The sequence below is a fragment of the Globicephala melas genome, chromosome 2 (genome assembly GCF_963455315.2).
Source record: "Globicephala melas chromosome 2, mGloMel1.2, whole genome shotgun sequence".
In the NCBI taxonomy this organism is placed as follows: domain Eukaryota; kingdom Metazoa; phylum Chordata; class Mammalia; order Artiodactyla; family Delphinidae; genus Globicephala; species Globicephala melas.
In genome coordinates this window covers 57,640,620-57,666,315 of record NC_083315.2, presented here as the reverse complement: position 1 = coordinate 57,666,315, position 25,696 = coordinate 57,640,620, and the positions used below count along the sequence as shown (strand labels likewise).

Here is a 25,696-nt window from a genome sequence, read left to right as displayed (position 1 = left end):
TAAGAAAAGCAACATGAGATATTTTGCTTTGATTTAGAATACATGATAACTGTGTTGGTACCAAAACTTCATTTGATATATTAAAAAGAAAATGAAGAGTTAAGTTTTTCTAATGTTAGCAGCAAATTTTAAAAAGAAGGGTATCTTAGCCATTATTGTTTTAAAATAATATTATTCACTTTGGGAGTATCGTTATAGCCAGTGATCAATAAAAGACTTGAAAATAGTACTTGTGTAGCTGGCTTCATGTGAGTTTGGTTGAACAGGATTTAAGGGGGTTATAATAAACCTCTTTTAATATGTGAACGAAAAACATAGCACTACCAATAATGTCCACAGATTTTAGCAGAGCTAACATCTAAAGATACTTTGTAGCATGTGCATCAATTACTCTGTTTTTGTTACTTAACTGAAATGTGAGAGGTATAGAATCTAGATTTAAGATCTTACTAAAGGATAGGAAAGTAAAATTCACAGGAAAAGTGAAAGATACTGGGATTTAGTGTGGAGGAGGAGAGGCAGAGAAATAACCTTATAATTATCTCAGGAAGTTTTTAGAAGTTTTCATGGAGGGAATAGTGAGTGACTGTTTTTAAAAATAGGCATTTTTTTCCTCTCAGGTAAAAAAGGAAGGGGATAAAGGAACAAATTAGCAATTATTTCTTACCCACCAGGAGCGTCTACGTTATTTTACATTTTTAAATCCATTTACTGAGATATAATTTATGTATGACAAACTACATTCATATTTATTTATTTATTTATTTATTTATTTGTGGCTGCATTGGGTCTTTGTTGCTATGCACTGGCTGTCTCTAGTTCTGGCAAGCGGGGGCTACTCTTTGTTGCGGTACGTGGGCTTCTCATTGCAGTGGCTTCTCTTGTTGCAGAGCACTGGCTCTAGGTGCACGGGCTTCAGTAGTTGTGGCTCGTGGGCTCAGTAGTTGTGGCTCGCGGGCTCTAGAGCACAGGCTCAGTAGTTGTGGCACACGGGCTTAGTTGCTCTGCGGCATGTGGGATCTTCCTGGACCAGGGCTCGAACCCATGTCCCCTGCATTGGCAGGCGGATTCTTAACCACTGCGCCACCAGGGAAGTCCCTACGTTCATTTTAAGTGCATAATTGATGAATTTTGACAAATGTTTATACCTGTGAAACCACCACCACCACAAAATACAGAACATTTCCATTATCCCCTCAAATTTCTTTACTGACCATATTCTTTATTTACATTTTCATGTTTCATTCTCAGAAAAACCTTAGAGAAAAGGGGGAGAGGAGACCTAAGGAAATAGAAAAATAAAGGGAAAATGAAAAATTAACTGACTTGCCTAAAGTCATACAACTAGGAAAAAATTAAAGAAATGGCCTATGAGTATAACTCCCAGGGTTCACTTAATCTTATGATATATTCATTCTGGATTCTTTATAAGGGGATATGGCATGTGGCATTCATGGAACAAAACCAAAATGCTTACCAGAAAAAATAAATTTAATAATTAAAAAAATAGTAACATTTTGTATCTTGATCTTGGTGTAGCTATATGGGTGAAAAGGCTATCCTTTCTCTGTTGAATTGCCTTTGCATCTTTGTCAAAAATTAATTGACCATATATGTGTGGGTCTACTTCTGGGCTATTCTAACTCACTGATCTGTATTTCTGTCTTTTACCAATGACAAATAGTCTCAATAACTGTAGCTTTATAATAAGTGAAGTCAAGCATTGTGAGTCCTTAACTTTGGTCTTCAGTTCATTGATCTTTAGCCTTCTTTTTATACAGTATTTAATGTTAAAAATTTCCAAATACATTTTAACTCCTTCCTACAAATTTTATAGCCTGTTGTTCAGTACTAAGTTTAAAATTTTTTCCATTATGATTTCTTCTTTAACGTATGGGGTTTTTTTTGGGTTATCCTTTAAGATTTATATCTAATTGCATTATAGTCAGAGTATGTCTTCTGTTAAGCTGTATACTTAATACTTGTCTGTATCCTAAATAAATGTCTGTTATGCTGCAGTGAAGAAAGAAAGAGTTCAGAGTACTGAAATTTGGAGAATCATTGTAATGGGAAGAAATCTAGGGTCTTAGTTCAGGCTACTATAGCAAAATATCATAGACTGGGTGGCTTATAAACAACAGAAATTTATTACTCACAGTTCTAAAGGCCAGAGGTCTGAGATTAGGGTGCCAGCCTGGTTGGGTTCTGGTGAGTGCCTGCTTCCTGGTTTGCAGATGTACCTGCGTAGAACTTTTGACTGGCAGATTTATTTTCTGGAAGAGCTAGTAAGGAGCCAGCTATCAGACTGCAGAGACAACATATGACAGAATGAGGAGTACCTTCTTCTAGATGTAAGCAAATTACAAACCACAGGCCAGATCGTTTTTGTATGACCCTCAAGCTAAGAGTATTTTTCTTGCTTTTTAAAGCGTTGTAAAAAACACATGCAAAAATACGGAAGATTATGCCATACATGGCAGGAAGAGAGAGCTTTCTAGAGCCTCTTTGGACTTTCTTTCAAACCAGCCACCTCTCATTTTTCTTATCTACTTTCTTTATTTGGTGATTTAGCACAGTGATTTTCTTTTTTTAAGCTAATATTTTAAAGTTGAGGACTACATGACATCAGTTTGTTAGTGTTTGTTGAGATTTGCTCTGGAGCCTGGTTCATGTACAATATTTTAAATGGTCTGTGTCTCCTAGAGAAGAATGTATATTCTTTAATTGACAGATATAGGGTTTTATATATGTACCTTAGATCAAGCTTGTTATAATGTGCTGTTCAAATCTTACATATCCTTACTAATTTTCAATCTTCTTGATTTATCAATAACTGAAGAGTTATGTCAAAATTTCTCACTGCTTTTGTATCTTTAATATCACAATTTCTGTTAATTTTTGCTGAAAATATTTTGAGGCAATGCTATTAAGCCTATATTAATTTAGAATGGTTATGTCTTCTGGTGAGGTATCCCTTTTTATCATGATACAGTGACCTTCTTTATCTCTAATGTTTTTTGCCTTAAAATCTATTTATCTGACATTAAGGTAGCTATACTAACTTTCATTTTTCAGTATTTGACTAATACACTTTTTTCTTCCAATTTTTCAATGTGTGTCTGTAAATACATAGTTAGTTGAACTTTACCTTTTCTGTCTTTATTGAAATGATTTTTATTTTTCCACCCTACATTCTATTTATTTTCATTGATATGTCTTGAAATTAATTTAGTTGTGTCTTTTTTTAATGAAAAGAATAGAAAAAATATTAGAATAAATAGTGCATAATGAGTGTATTATTTGTGAAAGTTGTGCTTCAGGTGTGTGTGTGTGCATGTGTTTGGAGTCATGTCTATTATTATTTTTTTGATTCAGTGGCTCAATATTTTTTTTAATTGGAGTATAGTTGATTTAAAATGTTGTGTTACTTTCTGCTGTACAGCACAGTGAATCAGTTATACATATACATATATCCACTTACAGTATTTAGTAGAGTTCCCTGTGTTATACAGTAAGTCCTTATTAGTTATCTGTTTTATGTATAGTAGTGTGTATATGTCAATCCCAATCTCCCAATTTATCCCTCCTCCTCTTTCCCCCCTGGTAACCATAAGATTGTTTTCTACATCTGTGACTCTATTTCTGTTTTGTAAATAAGTTCATTTGTACCAACATCTAATTATTTACAAAGTCCTGGATTAAATGGAATTTATCCTTACTTCTGTATCTCTTTGCTCTTTCCTTAGTATTGTTTCTCTCCTGAGGTATTGCAGTAGCCTTCTTTCTTCTATCCTAGTCTCATTCACAATACTGCTGTAGTTGTCTTTGTCTTTTCTGTTCACAAAATATTTCAAAGGATACAGTGTATCTCCAAATTTCTTAGCCTGGCATTCAAAGCTTTTCATCATATTGGTCTGTTCTGTTGACATCCTTTCCTATAACTTCTTCATACATACCTTGAGTTCTAAACATCCTGAACAATGTGAAGGTTCCCAAAGATGCTAAGCCTGATTCCATGCTTTGGCATATGTCAGTTCGCCTACCTGAAATGCCTTTCCTCCCTTGTCTTTGAAGAGAGCTAATTTATCACTTCTGTGGAGCCTTCTTTGTCTTAACCAGGCAGTTTCATGGGCTCTTTCTTTTGTACCCCATAATACCTTGTGCATTTCATGCATACCTTTATTATGCCACTGATTAATATCTTAACTGTTTATTTACTGCCTTCCTCAAAATTGTGAATGCCTTGAGGGCAGAGATTTGCCATCTTTCTGCTTTTTGTGCCTAGCAAAATAAATAAATGAATAAATAAGTATAATGAAGGAAGGAAAGGAACAAATTATACCTATGTATTGCTGCAAGTAATTACAGAAAACTCAAATTTTAAATTGTTTAGTAAAATGTACTGTGTTATATTAGCATTACAAGATGAGTATATAATTTTTATGCAGTTATTATGGGTGGGTTTTTTTACACCTGTTTTGTGGTTTTCAGTATATTTCATATAAAAAAGAAAATGAGGCAGTATAAATGACAGTATAAATATATTTTACATACTATTTATTAACTGAAGTTGTGAATTTTCCTTTATGAAAGTATGATTCTTATTCACCATAACACTTAATTTAAAGGTTTAGGTGAATTCTAGTATTTTTTGAATTATTTTTTATTGTAGTAAAAGATAGATAACATAAAACTTACCATTATGACCATTTTTAAGTGTATAGTTCAGTGACATTAAGTACATTCACATTGTTATGCAACCATCACCACTATCCATCTCCAGAACTTTTTCATCATATCCTAAATGGAAATTTGTACCCATTAAACAATAACCTCCCATTTCCCCTCTTTCCAGCGCTGGTAAGCATTGTTCGACTTTGTGGCTCTATGAATTTGACTATCCTAGGTTCCTCAAATAAGTGGAAACATAACAATACTTAGCTTGTATGTCTGTCTTATTTTAGCATAATGACTTCAGGGTTCTTCCATTATAGCATAGTGTAGAATTTCCTTCCTTTTTAAAGATTAATGATATTCCATTGTATGTATGTAACATATTTTGTTTATCCACTCATCCATTGGGGGACATTTGGGTTGTTTTTAACCTCTTGGCTATTCTGAATAATGCTGCTATGAACACAGGTATACAAATATCTCTTCAAGACCCTGCTTTCAGTTCTTTTGAGTATATAACCAGGAGTGGGATTGTATGGTAATTCTATGTTTAATTTTTGAGGCACTGCCTTGCTGTTTTCTACAGTGGCTGCACCATGTTACATTCCTACTAGCAATGCACAAAAGTTCCAATTTCTCCACATCTTTGTGAACACTTGTTATTTTCTGTTTTTTTGATAATAGCCTAATGGATGTGAAGCAGTATCTCATTGTGGTTTATTTTTTAAATTTTTGGCTGCGTTGGGTCTTCGTTGCTGCGCCCGAGCTGTCTCTAGTTGTGGCGAGCGGGGACTACTCTTTGTTGCAGTGTACAGACTTCTCATTGTGGTGGCTTCTCTTGTTGCAGAGCACGGGCTCTAGGCACGTGGGCCTCAGTAGTTGCAGCAGACGGGCTCAGTAGTTGTGGCTCGCGGGCTCTAGAGCACAGCCTAAGTAGTTGTGGCACATGGGCTTAGTTGATCCGCGGCATGTGGGATCTTCCCAGACCAGGGCTCAAACCCATGTCCCCTGCATTGGCAGGTGGATTCTTAACCACTGTGCCACCAGGGAAGCCCTCATAGCGGTTTTTGTTTTTTTTTTTTACAACTTTATTGGAGTATAATTGCTTTACAATGGTGTGTTAGTTTCTGCTTTATAACAAAGTGAATCAGTTATACATATACATATGTTCCCATATCTCTTCCCTTTTGCGTCTCCCTCCCTCCCACCCTCCCTATCCCACCCCTCTAGGCGGTCACAAAGCACCGAGCTGATCTCCCTGTGCTATGCGGCTGCTTCCCACTAGCTATCTACCTTACGTTTGGTAGTGTATATATGTCCGTGACACTCTCTCGCTTTGTCACAGCTTACCCTTTCCCCTCCCCATATCCTCAAGTCCACTCTCTAGTAGGTCTGTGTCTTTATTCCTGTCTTAACCCTAGGTTCTTCATGACATTTTTTTTTCTTCAATTCCCTGTATATGTGTTACCATACGGTATTCCTTTCTCTTTCTGACTTACTTCACTCTGTATGACACACTCTAGGTCCATCCACCTCAATACAAATAGCTCAATTTCGTTACTTTTTATGGCTCAGTAATATTCCATTGTATATATGTGCCACATCTTCTTTATCCATTCATCCGTTGATGGACACTTAGGTTGTTTCCATCTCCGGGCTATTGTAAATAGAGCTGCAATGAATATTTTGGTACTTGACTCTTTTTGAATTATGGTTTTCTCAGGGTATATGCCCAGTAGCGGGATTGCTGGGTCATATGATAGTTCTATTTGTAGTTTTTCAAGGAACCTCCATACTGTTCTCCATAGTGGCTGTACCAATTCACATTCCCACCAGCAGTGCAAGAGTATTCCCTTTTTTCCACACCCTCTCCAGCATTTATTGTTTCTAGATTTTTTTGATGATGGCCATTCTGACTGGTGTGAGATGATATCTCATTGTAATTTTGATCTGCATTTCTCTAATGATTAATGATGTTGAGCATCCTTTCATGTGTTTGTTGGCAGTCTGTATATCTTCTTTGGAGAAATGTCTATTTAGGTCTTCTGCCCATTTTTGGATTGGGTTGTTTGTTTTTTGTTATTGAGCTGCATGAGCTGCTTATAAATTTCGGAGATTAATCCTTTGTCAGTTGCTTCATTTGCAAATATTTTCTCCCATTCTGAGGGCTGTCATTTGGTCTTGTTTATGGTTTCCTTTGCTGTGCAAAAGCTTTGAAGTTTCATTAGGTCCCATTTGTTTATTTTTGTTTTTATTTCCATTTCTCTAGGAGGTGGGTCAAAAAGGATCTTGCTGTGATTTATGTCATAGAATGTTCTGCCTATGTTTTCCTCTAAGAGTTTGATAGTTTCTGGCCTTACATTTAGGTCTTTAATCCATTTTGAGCTTATTTTTGTGTATGGTGTTAGAGAGTGATCTAATCTCATACTTTTACATGTACCTGTCCAGTTTTCCCAGCACCACTTATTGAAGAGGCTGTCCTTTCACCACTGTACATTCCTGCCTCCTTTATCAAAGATAAGGTGACCATATGTGCATGGGTTTGTCTCTGGGCTTTCTATCCTGTTCCATTGATCTATCTTTCTGTTTTTGTGCCAGTACCATACTGTCTTGATTACTGTAGCTTTGTAGTATAGCCTGAAGTCAGGAAGCCTGATTCCTCCAGCTCCGTTTTTCGTTCTCAAGCTTGCTTTGGCTATTCGGGGTCTTTTGTGTTTCCATACAAATTGTGAAATTTTTTGTTCTAGTTCTGTGAAAAATGCCAGTGGTAGTTTGATAGGGATTGCATTGAATCTGTAGATTGCTTTGGGTAGTAGAGTCATTTTCACAATGTTGATTCTTCCAATCCAAGAACATGATATATCTCTCCATCTATTTGTATCATGTTTAATTTCTTTCATCAGTGTCTTATAATTTTCTGCATACAGGTCTTTTGTCTCCTTAGGTGGGTTTATTCCTAGATACTTTATTCTTTTTGTTGCAGTGGTAAATGGGAGTGTTTTCGTGATTTCACTTTCAGACATTTCATCATTAGTGTATAGGAAAGCCAGAGATTTCTGTGCATTAATTTTGTATTCTGCTACTTTACCAAATTCATTGATTAGCTCTAGTAGTTTTCTGGTAGCGTCTTTAGGATTCTCTATGTACAGTATCATGTCATCTGCAAACAGTGACAGCTTTACTTCTTCTTTTCCAATTTGGATTCCTTTTCTTCTCTGATTGCTGTGGCTAAAACTTCCACAACTATGTTGAATAAGAGTGGTGAGAGTGGGCAACCTTGTCTTGTTCCTGATCTTAGTGGAAATGCTTTCAGTTTTTCACCATTGAGGACGATGTTGGCTGTGGCTTTTTCATATATGTCCTTTATTTTGTTGAGGAAAGTTCCCTCTGTGCCTCCTTTCTAGAGGGTTTTTATCATAAATGGGTGTTGAATTTTGTCGAAAGCTTTCTCTGCGTCTATTGAGACGATCATACGGTTTTTCTCCTTCAATTTGTTAATATGGTGTATCACGTTGATTGATTTGTGTATATTGAAGAATCCTTGCATTCCTGGGATAAACCCCACTTGATCATGGTGTATGATCCTTTTACTGTGCTGTTGGATTCTGTTTGCTAGTATTTTGTTGAGGATTTTTGCATCTATGTTCATCAGTGATATTGGCCTGTAGTTTTCTTTCTTTGTGACATCCTTCTCTGGTTTTGGTATCAGAGTGATGGTGGCCTCATAGAATGAGTTTGGGAGTGTTCCTCCCTCTGCTATATTTTGGAAGAGTTTGATGAGGATAGGTGTTAGCTCTTCTCTAAATGTTTAATAGAATTCACCTGTGAAGCCATCTGCTCCTGGGCTTTTGTTTGTTGGAAAATTTTTAATCGCAGTTTTAATTTCAGTGCTTGTGATTGGTCTGTTCATATTTTCTATTTCTTCCTAATTCAGTCTTGGCAGGTTGTGCATTTCTTAGAATTTGTCCATTTCTTCCAGGTTGTCCATTTTATTGGCATATAGTTGCTTGTACTAATCTCTCATGATCTTTTGTATTTCTGCAGTGTCAGTTGTTACTTCTCCTTTTTCATTTCTAATTCTATTGATTTGAGTCTTCTCGCTTTTTTTCTTGATGAGTCTGGCTAATGGTTTAACAATTTTGTTTATCTTCTCAAAGAACCAGCTTGTAGTTTTATTGATCTTTGCTATCATTTCCTTCATTTCTTTTTCATTTATTTCTGATCTGATCTTTATGATTTCTTTCCTTCTGCTAACTTTGGGTTTTTTTTTGTTCTTCTTTCTCTAATCGCTTTAGGTGCAAGGTTAGGTTGTTTATTCGAGATGTTTCCTGTTTCTTAAGGTAGGATTGTATTGCTATAAACTTCCCTCTTAGAACTGCTTTTGCTGCATCCCATAGGTTTGGATCGTCGTGTCTCCATTGTCATTTGTTTATAGATTTTTTTTATTTCCTCTTTGATTTCTTCAGTGATCACTTCATTATTAAGTAGTGTACTGTTTAGCCTCCATGTGTTTGTATTCCTTACAGATCTTTTCCTGTAATTGATATCTAGTCTCATAGCATTGTGGTTGGAAAAGATACTTGATACAATTTCAGTTTTCTTAAATTTACCAAGGCTTGATTTGTGACCCAAGATATGATCTATCCTGGAGAATGTTCCATGAACGCTTGAGAAAAATGTGTATTCTGTTTCTGGATGGAATGTCCTATAAATATCAATTAAGTCCATCTTGTTTAATGTATCCTTTACAGCTTGTGTGTCCTTATTTATTTTCCTTTTGGATGATCTGTCCATTGATGAAAGTGGGGTGTTAAAGTTCCCTACTATGATTGTGTTACTGTTGATTTTCCCTTTTATGGCTGTTAGCATTTCCTTTATGTATTGAGGTGCTCCTATGTTGAGTGCATAAATATTTACAATTGTTATGTCTTCTTCTGGGATCAATCCCTTGATCATTATGTAGTGTCCTTCTTTGTCTCTTCTAATAGTCTTTATTTTAAAGTCCATTTTGTCTGATATGAGTATTGCTACTCCAGCTTTCTTTTGGTTTCCATTTGCATGCAATATCTTTTTCCATCCCCTTACTTTCAGTCTGTATGTGTCTCTAGGTCTGAAGTGGGTCTCTTGTAGACATCATATATATGGGTCTTGTTTTTGTATCCGTTTAGACAGTCTGTTTCTTTTGGTGAGAGCGTTTAGTCCATTTACATTTAAGGTAATTATCGATATGTATGTTCCTATTCCCATTTTCTTGTTTTGTGTTCATTATTGTAGGTCTTTTCCTTCTCTTGTGTTTCTTGCCTAGAGAAGTTCCTTTAGCATTTGTTGTAAAGCTGGTTTGGTGGTGCTGAACTCTCTCAGCTTTTGCTTGTCTGTAAAGCTTTTAATTTCTCCATCAAATCTGAATGAAATCCTTGCTGGGTTGAGTAATCTTGGTTGCAGATTTTTCTCCTTCATCACTTTAAATATGTCCTGCCACTCCCTTCTGGCTTGCAGAATTTCTGCTGAAAGATCAGCTGTTAACCTTATGGGGATTCCCTTGTGTGTTATTTGTTGTTTTTCCCTTGCTGCTTTTAATATGTTTTCTTTGTATTTAATTTTTGACAGTTTGATTAATATGTGTCTTGGCATGTTTGTCCTTGGATTTATCCTGTATGGGACTCTCTGTGCTTCCTGGACTTGATTAACTATTTCCTTTCCCGTATTAGGGAAGTTTTCAACTATAATCTCTTCAAATATTTTCTCAGTCCCTTTCTTTTTCTCTTCTTCTTCTGGAACCCCTATAATTTGAATGTTGGTGCGTTTAATGTTGTCCCAGAGGTCTCTGAGGCTGTCCTCAGTTCTTTTCATTTGTTTTTCTTTATTCTGCTCTGCAGTAGTTATTTCCACTATTTTATCTTCCAGGTCACTTATCCGTTCTTCTGCCTCAGTTATTCTGCTATTGATCCTATCTAGAGTATTTTTAATTTCATTTATTGTGTTGTTCATTGTTGCTTGTTTCATCTTTAGTTCTTCTAGGTCCTTGTTAAATGTTTCTTGCATTTTGTCTCTTCTATTTCCAAGATTTTGGATCATCTTCACTATCATTATTCTGAATTCTTTTTCGGGTAGACTGCCTATTTCCTCTTCATTTGTTAGGTCTGGTGGGTTTTTATCTTGCTCCTTCATCTGCTGTGTGTTTTTCTGTCTTCTCATTTTGCTTATCTTACTGTGTTTGGGGGTCTCCTTTTTGCAGGCTGCAGGTTCGTAGTTCCTGTTGTTTTTGGTGTCTGTCCCCAGTGGCTAAAGTTGGTTCAGTGGGTTGTGTAGGCTTCCTGGTGGAGGGGACTAGTGCCTGTGTTCTGGTGGTTGAGGCTGGATCTTGTCCTTCTGGTGGGCAGGTCCACATCTGGTGGTGTGTTTTGGGGTGTCTGTGGACTTATGATTTTAGGCAACCTCTCTGCTAATGGGAGGGGTTGTGTTCCTGTCTTGCTAGTTGTTTGGCATAGGGTGTCCAGCACTGTACCTTGCTGGTCGTTGAGTGAAGCTGGGTGCTGATGTTGAGATGGAGATCTCTGGGAGATTTTTGCCATTTGATATGTGGAGCTGGGAGGTCTCTTGTGTACCTGTGTCCTGAAGTTGGCTCTCCTACCTCAGAGGCACAGCACTGACTCCTGGCTGCAGCATCAAGAGCCTTTCATCCACACAGCTCAGAATAAAAGGGAGAAAAAGAAGAAAGAAAGAAAGAAAGAAAGAAAGAAAGAAAGAAAGAAAGAAAGAAAGAAAGAAAGAAAGAGGAAGGAAGGAAGGAAGGAGGGAAGGAAGGAAGGAAGGAAGAAAGAAGGAAAGAAAGGAGGGAGGGACGGAGGGAGGGAGGGAGGAAAGAAAAAAGATAAAATAAAATAAGGTAAGATAAAATAAAGTTATTATAATAAAAAATAATTATTAAGAAAAAGAATTTTTTTTTAAAGAAAAAACAAAACAAAACAAAAAAACGGACGGATAGAACCCTAGGACAAATGGTGGAAGCAAAGCTATACAGACAAAATCTCACACAGAAGCATACACATACACACTCACAAAAGAGGAAAAGGAGAAAAAATAATAAATCTTGCTCTCACAGTCCACATCCTCCATTTGGGATGATTCTTTGTCTATTCATGTATTCCCCAGATGCAGGGTACATCAAGTTGATTGTGGAGCTTTAATCTGCTGCTTCTGAGGCTGCTGGGAGAGATATCCCTTTTCTTCTTTGTTCTCACAGCTCCTGGGGCTCAGCTTTGGATTTGGCCCCGCCTCTGCGTGTCATGTAGGTCACCCGGAGGGCATCTGTTCTTCGCTCAGACAGGACAGGGTTAAAGGAGCAGCTGCTTCAGGGACTCTGGCTCACTCAGGCTGGGGGGAGGGAGGGGTACAGAGTGTGGGGCGAGCCTGCGGCAGTAGAGGCCAGCGTGACGTTGCACCAGCCTGAGGCGTGCCGTGCGTTCTCCCGGGGAAGTTGTCCCTGGATCCCGGGACCCTGGCAGTGGCGGGCTGCACAGGCTCCCCAGAAGGGAGGTGTGGATAGTGACCTGTTCTCGCACACAGGCTTCTTGGTGGCGGCAGCAGCAGCCTTAGCGTCTCATCCCCTTCTCTGGGGTCTGCGCTCTCAGCCGCGGCTCGTGCCCGTCTCTGGAGCTCCTTTAAGCAGCACTCTTAATCCCCTCTCCTCGCGCACCAGGAAACAAAGAGGGAAGAAAAAGTCTCTTGCCTCTTCGGCAGGTCCAGACTTTTTCCCAGATTCCCTCCCGGCCAGCCGTGGTGCACTAACCCCCTACAGGCTGTGTTCATGCCGCCAACCCCAGTCCTCTCCCTGCGTTCGACCGAAGCCCGCGCCTCAGCTCCTAGCCCCGCCCGCCCTAGCGGGTGAGCAGACAAGCCTCTCGGGTTGGTGAGTGCTGGTCGGCACTGATCCTCTGTGTGGGAATCTCTCCGCTTTGCACCCTGCACCCCTGTCACTGTGCTCTCCTCCGCGGCGCCAAAGCTTTCCCCCTCTGCCACCCGCAGTCTCCATCTGAGAAGGGGCTTCCTAGTGTGTGGAAACCTTTCCTCCTTCACAGCTCCCTCCCCCTGGTGCAGGTCCCGACCCTATCCTTCTGTCTCTGTTTATTCTTTTTTCTTTTGCCCTACCCAGGTACGTGGGGACTTTCTTGCCTTTTTGGATGTCTGAGGTCTTCTGCCAGCGTTCAGTAGGTGTTCTGTAGGAGTTGTTCCACGTGTAGATGTATTTCTGGTGTATCTGTGGGAAGGAAGGTGATCTCCGCGTCTTACTCTTCCGCCATCTTCCTCTCGTCTCTCATTGTGGTTTTGATTTGCATTTCCCTAATGATTAGACATGTTGAAATCTTTTCATATGCTTCCTTCTCATTTGTATATCTTCTTTGGAGAAATGTCTATTTAAGTCCTTTGCCTATTTTTGAATTGGGTTGTTTTTTATTTGTTGTTGTTGAGTTTTAGTTCTCTGTACATTCTGGGTATTAACACATTACCAGATGTGTGATTTACAAATATTTTCTCCCATCTTATGAACTGCCTTTTTACACAGTTGATAGTGTCATTTGATGCACGAAACATTTTAATTTTGATCAAGTCCAATTTGTTGTTTTTTTTCTTTTGTTGCCTCTGTTATTGGTATCATTTCCAAGAAATCCTTGCCAGGTCTATGTCATGACACTTTTGCCTTATGTTATGAAGCCTTTGCCCTATGTTTTCTTCTAAGAGTTTATGTGGTTTTAGGTCTTATGTTTAGGGCTTTTTGTATTTTTAGTTAATTTTTATATATGGTGTAAGGTAAGGTCTTTTGCATATGACTATCCAGTGTTCCTAGCACCATTTGTTGAAAAGACTGCTCTTTCCCCATTGAATGGTCCTGGCACGCTTGTTGAATTGACTGTATATGTGAGGGTTTATTTGGGGACTCTCTATTCTATTCCATTGGTGTATATGTTTGTCCTTATGCCAGTATCATACTGTTTTGATTACTTAGCTTTGTAGTAAATTTTGAACTTGGGAAGTGTTAGTCCTCTAACTTTGTTCTTCACAATTGTTTGTTTTGTCTATGCAGGGTCCCTTGAAATTCCATATGAATTTTAGAAACAGTTTTCTTGTTTCTGTGGAAAACATCTATTTGGTTTTTAATCAGATTGTCTCGAGTACTTACATAGGTAGTTATTTTTTAATGTGTCAGACATTTTGTGTGAAAACTGTAGAGATATTTTAAGGTCTTTGATGGTGTTATCTTCTTTTAGAGAGGATTTACATAAGATTCTGACAAGTGGTTAGAGGCACTAGTAATCATAGATTACCTAATCCAATTAATGATTGAGATTGTTCAAAGCAGGGCTTCAGCTGCTGTGTAGAAACTAGTCTGTCTGATTTACCATTTTGTCTATTTAAATTTTGGAAGCAGCTTGTCAACTTCCAAAAAAAATCCTGCAAGGATTTTAACTGGGATTGAATCTTTAGATCAAATATGAGAATTGGCCTCAAATAAAGTTGAGGACTTCCAATTCATGAACATGTTATATACCTTGATTTTATGTCTTCTTTTTTTTTCTTTTTTTTTATAACATCTTTATTGGAGTATAATTCTTTACAATGTTGTGATTTTATATCTTCTTAAATTTCTTTCAGCAATATCTATTTTTTAGTCTTGGTGTTATGATCTTGCATATATTTCATTAGTTTTTAAAAATAGATATTTTAATGTTTTCAGATGGCATTTTCAATGGCATTAAAAAAATCATTTTCCAAATGCTAACTGCTTGTGTATGGAAATAAAATTATTTTTATACTGATTTTATGTGTAATGATCTTGCTGAATTCACATGTGAATTATGATAATTGTGTGTCTAAATAGTCCTAAAGAATGTGCAATCTTGTCATCTTTGAAAATGGCAGTTACACTTCTATCAGATCTTTATACCTTTTTTTACTTTGTTGCTTGCTGTATTGTAGTGACTAGAATCTGTAGTATATTTGTTGAATAGAGGTGGTGAGAGCGCTCATCCTTGTCTTGTTTCTGACCTCAAGGAAAGAAAGCTCAATATTTCATTTTTAAGTATATCAACTGTAGGTTTTTTGTTGATATCTTTTAACAGATTAAGGAAGTTCCCTTCTGTTCTTTGCTGAGAGTTTTATCATAAATGTGTTTTATATTTTATTAAATGCTTTTTCTGTGCCTATCAAAATGGTCATATGATTTTCTTCTTTTATTTGACTAATGTAGTAGATTATATTAATTTTTTACAGCTTGATATATTTAAGGTGTATTTTATACCTGTATTAAAGCATATTTAAAGAATACATATTTAAAATGTACAGTGTGAGTTTTGACATAAGTATGGAGCTATGAAACCACATGCATAATCAAGATAATGAAAATATCCATAATCTCAAAGTTTCCTAATTCCCCTTTGTAATTCATCTCTTCCTACCATCCCTGTGTTCTCAAGTAAATGCTGATTTGCTTCTTGTCACTATTGATTGATTTTGCAGGGGCTAGAATTTTATATAGTAAATGGAATTATACACTGTGAACTCTTTATAGGGTACTGCTAGCCTCATAGAATGAGTTGGAAAGTTGTTCCCATCTCTTCAGTTTTCTGGAAGAGTTTATGTAGGGTTTGTAATATTTCTTTCTTAAATATTTGGTTGAATTTAAAAATGAAGCCATCTGGGCCTGGAGTTTTACTTGTGGGAAGATTTTTAAATATAAATTCAATGCCTTTAATAGATGTAAAGTTAAAGTTATCTGTTTCTTCTTGAGTAATCTTTGGTAGTTTGTGCCTTTCAAGGAATAATTCCATTTCATTTAAGTAGTTAAATTTATTGGCATAAAGTCATTCTTGATATTCCCTAATTTAGTACAAAAAATTTAAATTGGTAAAAAGAATTCCTATAAAGAATACAGGATTAGAAGATGCAGGGAGCAGCTACTACCTCTAAGCTGAGGGAGAGTACTCTAGAAAGGAAAAAACTTGGGAGATGCTCCATCAATGCTGAGATTCAGATCTTGATGGAGAGAGTTTGGCTATGGCCTATTAGATGATGGAGAAATTCTCAGGCCAAGGCTATTAAGCAGAAATCACCCGTTGGGTTGCTGGTGAGTCTCACTGGGAGGCTGCTTGCTAGTGTGTGAGCAAGACCTGCTGGGGTGCTGTTGAAACTTTCTGGAGGGTGTGTCTAACTGGGTATACCACCAGAAGCCTCCAACTGGCCATCACACCATAAGAGCAAGAAAAAAAATCCCTTCTTACGGTGTCCTTCCAGTGCTCTCTACTGACAAGGCCTAACATTATGCCAGCTGGCAAAGGAGAAATAGTATACTTTCAAGCCCAAGTTTCACAGAGCTTGGACAAAGTCTAGATTTAGAGGTGAGAGGCAGTAAATTGATAACTGGCATATCCCTCCTTTGGCTACCCAGCTTCTATATGTACATCTTACACTCACTTGAACTTCCACACACCAAGAAATTCTCATACTTTCCCCAAATTAAGAGGCATTCAGTCCCAACAGTAATTGTTTTTATAGCTGGCAATATTAATTACTCCTCAGATTTTGTCATAGTGCAACTGAATATACTGTAATATAAAGACTAATCGCTAAGTTTAACCTCCAGTAATGGTAAGATGGAGAATGAAAAGAAAATGGTTAATATCTCCAAATAAATACATACATATAACAAGCAAAAAAGATACATATTACAATCTTTTTTGTAAGTATTTGTTATGAGACCATAGGTGATATCTGTGGCTTCCTTCTCCACTACCCATTGCATACTCCACTTGTCTTCAGCCATCGCATCAGTAGATTTCTTACCAAGTGGAGTAACCCAAACCTTCTTTCCTGAGGGATCTGAGTCCTCAATACTCCAACCTTTTTTTTGATTGCTGTAATTTGCCATTAACCTGCACTATTGAGAATTGACGTAGAGTATTAAGAGGCAGCCCAGAGAATTCCCTGGGTTCCAGGTATAGTCTTCCTTTTCCCCATTATATGCCAATAGCCCAATTTCCTCTTGATAGTTGGGATCAACTGCTGAAGCCAATAGAGTAACCCCCTCTTCTTCCTTTTGGTTCAGTTGCATGTGGAGCCCAAAATGACCATGTGGAAGTCTTACCTTTCAATTCAGTAGACCATTTGTGTATTCCTTGATGGAATTGTTATCCTCTTTGGGTCTAGCATCTCTGAACTTCATAGGCATGAAGTTCAAAATTGTAAGGTGAGAATAAAATTTAACAAGTGAGTTACTAGGTATAATAGTGAGTGAAGCCACTATCAGTTCCACCTCTTGATTCCCAGACCCATGCATTCTAACTGTGGGGGAGACAGCACCGTATAAAATGATATCTGTCTGATTCAAAGCACATAACCAAATCCTTTAAAATGGAACCCCATCCTTTCAGCTTTATTTCTCTCCCATTAGTTTTATTTCATTTTTAATTAGGCCAGATGCTTCTAAGTGATAGCATATGTGGTAAAACCATTTTCATTCCATGGATATGAACTCAGAGCGGCACTTCCTTAGAAATGAGTTCCATGATCAGAAGCTGTGTTATGGAATACTGTGATGGTAGATAAGACATTCTGTGAGTCCTTGGATGTTTGTGCTGGCAGACCATTATGAACAAGGAAGGCAGATCCATATTTGGACTATGGTCATTTCCAGTGAGAACAAATCTCTGCCCTCCTCTGTGATGGAAAATGTATCATGTAACCAACCCACCACCAAGTAGCTGACTGTTCCCCCAGAAAATAGTTCCACATCAGGGACTCAGTGTTGGTCTCTTCGTTGGCAGACTTGGCACTCAGTAATAGTATTAGCCAAGTCAGCGTTGGTAAAGGGAAGTCCATGTTGTTGAGCCCATTCATATCCTCCACTCTGCCACTATGGTCACTTTGTTACTGGACCCTTTAAGCAAGCACTAGGACAGCTTGGGAAAGAGGGTGACTGAAAGAGCATGTCATTTTGATTTAGAGCACATCACCTTATTATTAAGAGCACCCTCTGCAGTGAAGGCCGTTTGATATGCAGTCACATGGGAACCAAATATCTTCACAGTCTGTGCCCATTCTGAAATATCCATCTACCTACTTCTCCACATTTTCTTGTCACCTATCTTTTATTCTTGTTACTTCCTTCCCTGACCATACAGCCAAATTGTTAACAACTGCCTGTGGATCTATATAGATCTGTAGAGCAACTGCCCGTGGATCCATACTTCTTGCCATCTTTTTAGACAAAGTGGATAGGCAATGTACTGCTCAGAGTTCTGCCCACTGGGAGGATTTTCCTTTATCACTGAATATTAGTCACCCCTGAGTAGGGGTGTAATGCTGTAACTGTCCACTTTCAGCACCAGCATATTGTACAGACCCATTTATAAACTAGGCTTGAATATTTGCTTCCTTTGCTAGTTATTAGGAACTCCTCAGGAGACTATAAGCATAGATTTGAGAAGAGGTAACACAACAGGAATCAGAGTCTGAACTACTTGCTCATATAACTTATTGTACCTTATGGATTTGCCTATACTTGGTCTCTTATATGGTATTTCCATTTGATAATGAATTGTTTATGCTCAAACACAGCTAGTTGAGTCAGACAGCACGCAGTGCATGATGGGAAGCTCAGACCATATGGTCATCTGATGTCTCATGGTGGCGTCACCCATAGTCTATGTGGCCTACACAGAAGAGCAACCACAGAGCTCCTCAGAGATACAGATGCTGCCCTCACTAATGAATTTACCAATGCCTTAGTGACAGGAGTGCCTTCTACACCTTCTTGGGAGACATAGTGGTGAGGTAGTCATGTAGCTCACACACGATAAATCCACTCCAGCACTCCTAACCCTAAGATTTCATGCTCCCTCATGTACAGCATGCCATAGGAGCTCCAGCATTTTATTTTCATTAAATGTAGGCTACTGAGTCCAAGTTTCAGTTAACCAACCAAGCTGTTAGCTCATACAATGGGAAGAAGCTCTAACACATTAAATCCAGAATCTCTAGTAAGTGCACTCATATCAATAAACTTATCCCTCTTTGGTCTTTTCTTAGAATCTACTCCTGCACATATTCCCCAGGATACACACACACACACACACACACACACACACACACACACGCACACACAATGTAATTCTTCTGGTATATAAGCTTTCTCCTCTTGGGTCATAGTGTATACATTATGTTTGGAGTATGCTGATGTTTGACCCTAGTTATTGGCCTAGTAGAAATAAGGGTTGATTTTGGTGGGTCTTGAGGAGAACGAGTGTCCCCTTGCCAGGCATTTGCCCCATGTAAAGTTATCACAGAGTTCTTTCAACAAAGGAAAGCTCCTTTCCTCAGACACAGGAAGGCCAGCTACTTCCACAATTAAGGGACTAGGGTATTTAAGATTGCCAGTTTCATCTTGCCTACCAGATGTCCCCATTTCAAGTTTTAAGGGCTCATTCTTTATCAATCAATGCCCTGTTAGTCACATAAGAAGCTTGGAAAGACCATAAACTCAACTAGTATTGTAATTCAATAGCCTGAACAAAGTAAATTTCACATTAGATTTTCAGCAAAATCAGCTCTGTGGCTATAAGAAATGGATTATTTTAGGGCGGCTCTGGGAGCTTTTTAGTTCCCAGACTCGGATTTGAGTTTATCATTTTCTTTCTATAAGTGCTCTAGTGCATTCAAGACAATCTATCCCATACCTTGTCCTATGGTCAACATTACTGCCATAATACTTAAGAGCTCTTAAGTTGCTTTAATTGGTACAATTACAATGAATTGTAATTCATCACAATTAATTGTGATGCTACTGCATGCTATGGATTAATAGCCTCCCATTTCCTGTTGTCAGGGAGTTTATGCCTACGCTTAAACCTAAGGGCATGACCAGATCAATCCCAAAATCTTATCCTTGAGGTTCTATCTCCTGCCATCACACCCAGTACCAATTCTGTTTTAGTTAGGTTCAGTCAGGAGACAGGAACCAAAACAGTAACTTGAACAATAATCTGAGTATTAAATATATAGAGAATTATTAAATATGTAAAAGAGGATTAGCTTCTAAGAAGGGTATAGCGAAACCTAAAGAATACAGGAATAACAGGTGAAGAGAGCAGCCACTACCTCTAGCCTGAGAGAGCCTACCTAAGGAAGAAACAAACTTAGAGAACACCTTGCCCAATACCCCAGTTGTGGTTCAGATCTTCGTGAAGAGGGTTAAGGCAGTGTCTTACTGGATGGGGAAGAAGTTTGCCAAGGTACCTTAGGCCAGTGTTGATGACCTTTCTTCTTTCTTAAATAAACATCTAGTGCTATAATTTCTTCTGAAAGCACTGTTGTTGTTGTTTTCTTTTTTGGCTGCCTTGTTGCTGCACACAGGCTTTCTCTAGTTGAAGCGTGCGAGGGCTACTGTTCATTGCAGCACGTGGGTTTCTCACTGTGGTGACTTCTCTTGTTGTGGAGCATTGACTCTAGGTGCGCAAGCTTCAGTAGTTGCAGCATGTGGGCTCAGTACTTGTGGCACACGGGCTCTAGGGTGCACAGGCTTCAGTAGTTGTGGCACACGGGCTCAGTAGTTGTCTCTTGCAGGCTCTAGAGTGCAGGCTCAGTAGTTGTAGTGCGCAGGCTCAGTAGTTGTGGCTCGCGGGCTCTAGAGCACAGGCTCAGTAGTTGTGGTGCATGGGCTTAGTTGCTTCACAGCATGTGGGATCTTCCCGGACCAGGGATCGAACCCATGTCCCCTGCACTGGCAGGTGGATTCTTAACGACTGTGACACCAGGGAAGTCAGAAGTCCCCTGAAAACACTGTTTTAGTTCCCATTGTTTTTGATACATTGTGTTTTCATTTTCATTTAGTTTATTTACTTTCTAATTTCCTTGTGATTTCTTCTTTGACTTATAAGTGTGTTGTTTAGTTTCCAAAGACTTGGGGATTTTCTAGACATTTTGTATTATTGATTTTTAATTTAATGCTACTATGTTCACATTTTATGCTTTGTATGATTTGAATTCCTTTAAATTTATTGAGCCTTGTTTTAGGCTCATAATATGTCTAGCATATCTATCATTTACCATGTTCCATGCACACTTGAAAAGTACATGTATTTCTGATTTTAATGAGTGGAGTGTTTGATAAATGTCAATTAGATCATATTAATTGATAGTGTTCAGGTTTCTATATTTTTGCTGACATTCTGTCTATTCCACTGAAATTTACAACTGTAGTTGTGGATTTTTCTATTTGTTGTTTCTTCTATTGGTTTATGTTTCATATATTTTGAAGCTTTGCTATTAGGTGCAAAAGCAATTTAGGATTGTTATGTTCTCTTGATGAATCGTCTCCTTGATCCTTAGAAAATGACTCTCTTTATCCCTAGGAATATTCTTTGCTCTATGCCTGCTTTGTCTGATTTTAACATAGACATTCCAGCTTTCTTCCCCTTACTTTTAGCATGGTATATATTTTTCCATTTTTTAATTTAAAGCCTATTTATGTCTTTATATTTTAAGTGAATTTCCTTTTGACGGCATATAATCGGATTTTTAAAATCCACTGGACAATCTCTGCCTTTTAACTAGATTGTTTAGACTATTTACATTTAATGTAGTCATTGATACAATTGGCTTTAAATCTGCTATTTTGCTCTTTGTTTTCTACTAGTCCCTTCTGTTCTTTGTTCCTTTTTTCCTCTTTTTCTGCCTTCTTTCAGATGGAATGTTTTTATAGTTCCACTTAATTGCCTTTGAATCAGCAACAGTCTCTTTGCTTTTGTTTTTTTTTTTTTTGGTGGTTGTTTTTGGGTTTTATAGTACATCTTATCATCGTCTACTTTCAATTAATATTATACTACTTCAATTATAATATAAAAACCTTTCAATAGTACACTTATATTTCCCCTCTTTTGGCCTTTCTGCTATTATTGCCATATACTTTAAGTCATTATATGTTATAAACCACACAATACGTTGTTATTATTTTTGGCATTAACAGGAAATCAACTCTTAAAGAGATTTATAACATATGAAAAGAAAACCTCACTCTATATCTTTCCTTAACATGATCGTACTTTCTTCCACCTTTTTGGACATATGGGATAATTTGTAATGGCTGTTTTAATATCCTTGTTCACTAATTCTGTCCTGTGTCACGTCTGGGTTTGTTGTGTTGTTTGTATTTATTTAAATAATTTTGAGCTTTTTCCTAGGATGTTGTTAATTTATTTGAAAGCAGTATGATCCTTCAGATTTGCTTTTTAAACCTGGTGAGATTAGAGAAATTTTTAATCTAGTTAATAATTTACCCCCACTACCGAGCCAATGCCATTCTGAATACACTACCTGATACCCGTGTATTACAAGGTTTCTCTGTTCTGGCTGCCAGGAGCATGAACTGTTCAACCCTGTGTGAATTTCATGAATTTTTCCACCTGCTTTTTTCCAGTATTTTCTTTTTTTTCCCCAACCTTGTTTTCCTTATGTGTGTGCTGATCGGTATTCAGTTGAAGACTTAAGTAGAACCCTCTGAAGATCTGTGGAGTTTTCTCTCTCTGGGCAGTTCTCTATATGGTGATGTGCCATGTGAATTTTAGCTTCCTTGGCCTCCTCAGATCGTAAACTCTGTCCTCAAATCAGGAAGATCCATTTCCACATGAATACCCCTCCCTGTGCTGTGGCTTGAAAATTTTCTCCAGCCAGTAAACTGTGGTAATCATAGAGTTTACCTCATTTATTACCCTTCTCTCAGGGATCACCATCCTGTGCTGCCTCTTGTCCACTATGTGTAAACATTGTTTTATATTTTTGTCTTTATTTTTTAGTTGCTTAAGGTAAGAAGATAAACTTAGTACCTATTACTCCATCATGGCTGAACAGAAGTCTCTACATTGATTTTCAAATGTTTAACCAACCCTGCATTCCTGCGATAAACCCCGTTTATTTATGTTATTCTTTTTATATATTACTAGACTTGATTTTCAAGTATTTTGTTTAGGATTTGTGCATATGTATTCAAGAGAATATTGGCCTGTAATTTTTTTTCTTCTAATACCCTTTCTGGGTTTTGGTATCAAGGTTATACAAGTCTTATAAATTGAATTTGGTAGTGTTCCCTTTTTCTCTAGTCTCTTGACAGAATTTGTGTAAAATTGGTATTATTCTCTAAATGCTTAGAAGAATTTATAAGTGAGACCATCTGACAATAGCACTTTCTTTGTGAGACAGTTTTAAATTGTATACTTACTATCTTTAAAAGAAACAAGAAATTCAGCTTTTCTGTTTATTCAAGTGCTAGTTTTGGTAAGTTGTATTTAAGGAATTTTTCCATTTCATAAGATGTCAAACGTGTTGGCATAATGTTGTTTATATTATTCTCTTATTACCTTGTAAACATCTGAAGAGTCTGTAGTGATGTTCACCTTTTAATTTCTGATGTAGAGTTTTGTGTTTTTTTCTTTCTTTCCTAGTGGTTTATTTATTAATTTTTTTCAAAACCAATTTTAAGCTCTGTTGATTTTTCTCAATTGCATTTTTTTTCTATTTCATTGATTTTCTTTTCCATTGAAACTTTTCAGTTAGAAATTTACTTCAGTCCCCATCCCAAATCACATAACTTCAAGTCAGTTCAGCCCTTAGGCTGAGCCTCATGACCAATTGTTTTTACATAGAAGAAATCAAATGGTGTAGTCAACTTTTTCCATTTAACATTATCTCATAAATGCTTTTTTACATTGAATCGTCTACTTGACAGTGATCACTTTAATGTCATTTTTTAATGAAGTATAGTTGACATACAACATTCCATTTGTTTCAGGTGTACAACATAATGATTCAACATTCATATGCATGAATCTGGATGTCTGTGTCCTTTCTTCAGTTAGGGAAGTTTCAGCCATTGTTTCTTTGAATAAACATTCTGCCCCTTTTTCTCTCTCTTCTCCTTCTGGAACCCCTACAATGTGATTATTCTACTTGATGTTGTCCCATTGTCCTTTAAGCTGTCTTCACTTTTTAAAATCTTTTCTCTTTTTGCTGCTCTGGTTTGGTGAGTTCCACTGCCCTGTATTCCAGACCACTGATTATTTCTCCTTCATCTAATCTGCTATTGAACCCCTCTAGTGTATTTTTTAATTCATTTATTGTATTCTTCAGCTCTGTGACTTCTCTTTGGTACTTTCCTATATTTTCCCTTTCTTTGTTGAAGTTCTCTCTGTGTTTATCCATTCTTCTCCCAAGTTTGGTGAACTCATTGTTGGATGTTATTGCTTGCACAGTGCTGAAGTATATAACCTTGTACATAAATCTGCACATGTATGAAGTTATTTATCTGTAAAATAAATTCCTGGAAGTGAGATTTCTGGGCTAAAGGTATATACATGTGTGATTTTAATAGGTGTTGCCAAACTGTTCTCTGTGGGGATTATAATACCATTTTGAACTCCCACCAGTAATGTATTTGAGTACTTGTTTCCCTTGCAACAGAGTTGTCAAACTTCTGCATTTTTGCCAATATGATAGATAAAATCATGGTATCTCAGTGTTCTTTTCACTTATATTTTCCTAATTATAAGTAAAGTCAGGCAACTTTCATTGTTTAAATATTAACTATCTTTTTTGATAAGTATTTGTTCACATATTTGCTTATTTTTAAAAATTGTGTTATTGATCCTTTTCTTTTTATTTCTAGAACTTTTCTTATATTAGGGAGATGAGCCTTTTCTGTGTAATATTAATTTAAAATAATTATTTATAGTTTATTATGTTTCTTTTTACCTAGCCTATGGTGTTTATTTTTCCATGCAGTAATTTTTTTGTTTGTCTGCAGTCAAAATTTTCAATCTTTGTTTTCTTAAACTTCGAGTTTAAGTCATACTTAGAAAAGCCTTTCCTATACCAAAGTTGTAAAGAATTTTCCCATGCTTGTTTCAGCTTCCTTTTTTTTAATTAAATATTTTTTCTATTTGGAATACATATATGGTATGAGGTATGGATCCAGATTTATCTTCTTCAATATAGCTACCCAGTCCTTCCAATATTTGATTTAAATGTCATAATCCCCATTAGAATGTCATCCTCATGAGGGCAGGAATTTTTATTCATATGTTTACTGCTAGAATAATTCCTGAAACATAGTAGGTACTCAATAATTATTTATTAAATGCACGAATGCCCCCACTGATTTGAAATGCCAGCTTTCTTATATACTAAGTTTCATATGTATTTAAATTCTTACTGGAATTTCTCTCATTTTCCTTTGGTCTGTCCATCTGTTCATGTGCCAGTAGCAACCTCTTTTAATTGAATCTTTATAGTGAGATTTAATATATGGTAAGTCTAGTTTTTGCACCACCACACCCCTAACCATCCTTGCTTTTTAATTTTTTCATATGAACTTCAGAATTAATTTGTCCAAAAAGAAAAACTGTGGACTTTTTGAGGGGGTAATTGCATTAGTTTGATACATTCACATAAGGAAAAATTTTTTATAGTGCTGAGTCTTTTTATCCAAGAACAGTACATATCTTCTTACTTATTCAAATCCTCTTTTGTGTCTTTCAGGGGTGTTTTAAAAACATTTTATATAGGTTTTGCACATTTCTCCAGTTTTTTCCTATAGATTTTATTTTTTGCTACAAATGTAAATCAATTTTTATACATAAACTTAATAAATATCATGTTACTTCTATATTTAAAACTCTTCAGTGACTCTCCATCTCTGTCAAATAAAGATCAGAGGCCTATAAAACCCTAATGATATGGCCACAGTATTTCTCTGCCCTCATATCCTTCTCATGTCCTGTTGTTCAATCTACTTCAGCCACACGGACATCCTTGCTGTTCTCAATGCCAAGAAAATTCCTGATCATAAGATAACGTCCTGGTTTTTCTTTCTGTGTGGAATGCTCTCCCCCAGGATATCCTTATGGCTAACTCTCTCACATCCTTCATGTCTTCACTGTCAACTTCTGGATGAAGCCTCCCAGACCACTTTTTAAAAAAT

At 37.1% G+C, this 25,696-nt stretch overlaps 1 protein-coding gene across 10 annotated transcripts in view; it reads left to right on the top strand.

The window, feature by feature from the left end:
* Nucleotides 1–25,696, top strand: part of NRG4 (neuregulin 4) — a 133,756-nt gene that overhangs the window by 51,222 nt on the left and 56,838 nt on the right. The gene's annotated exons all lie outside the window — the stretch shown is intronic.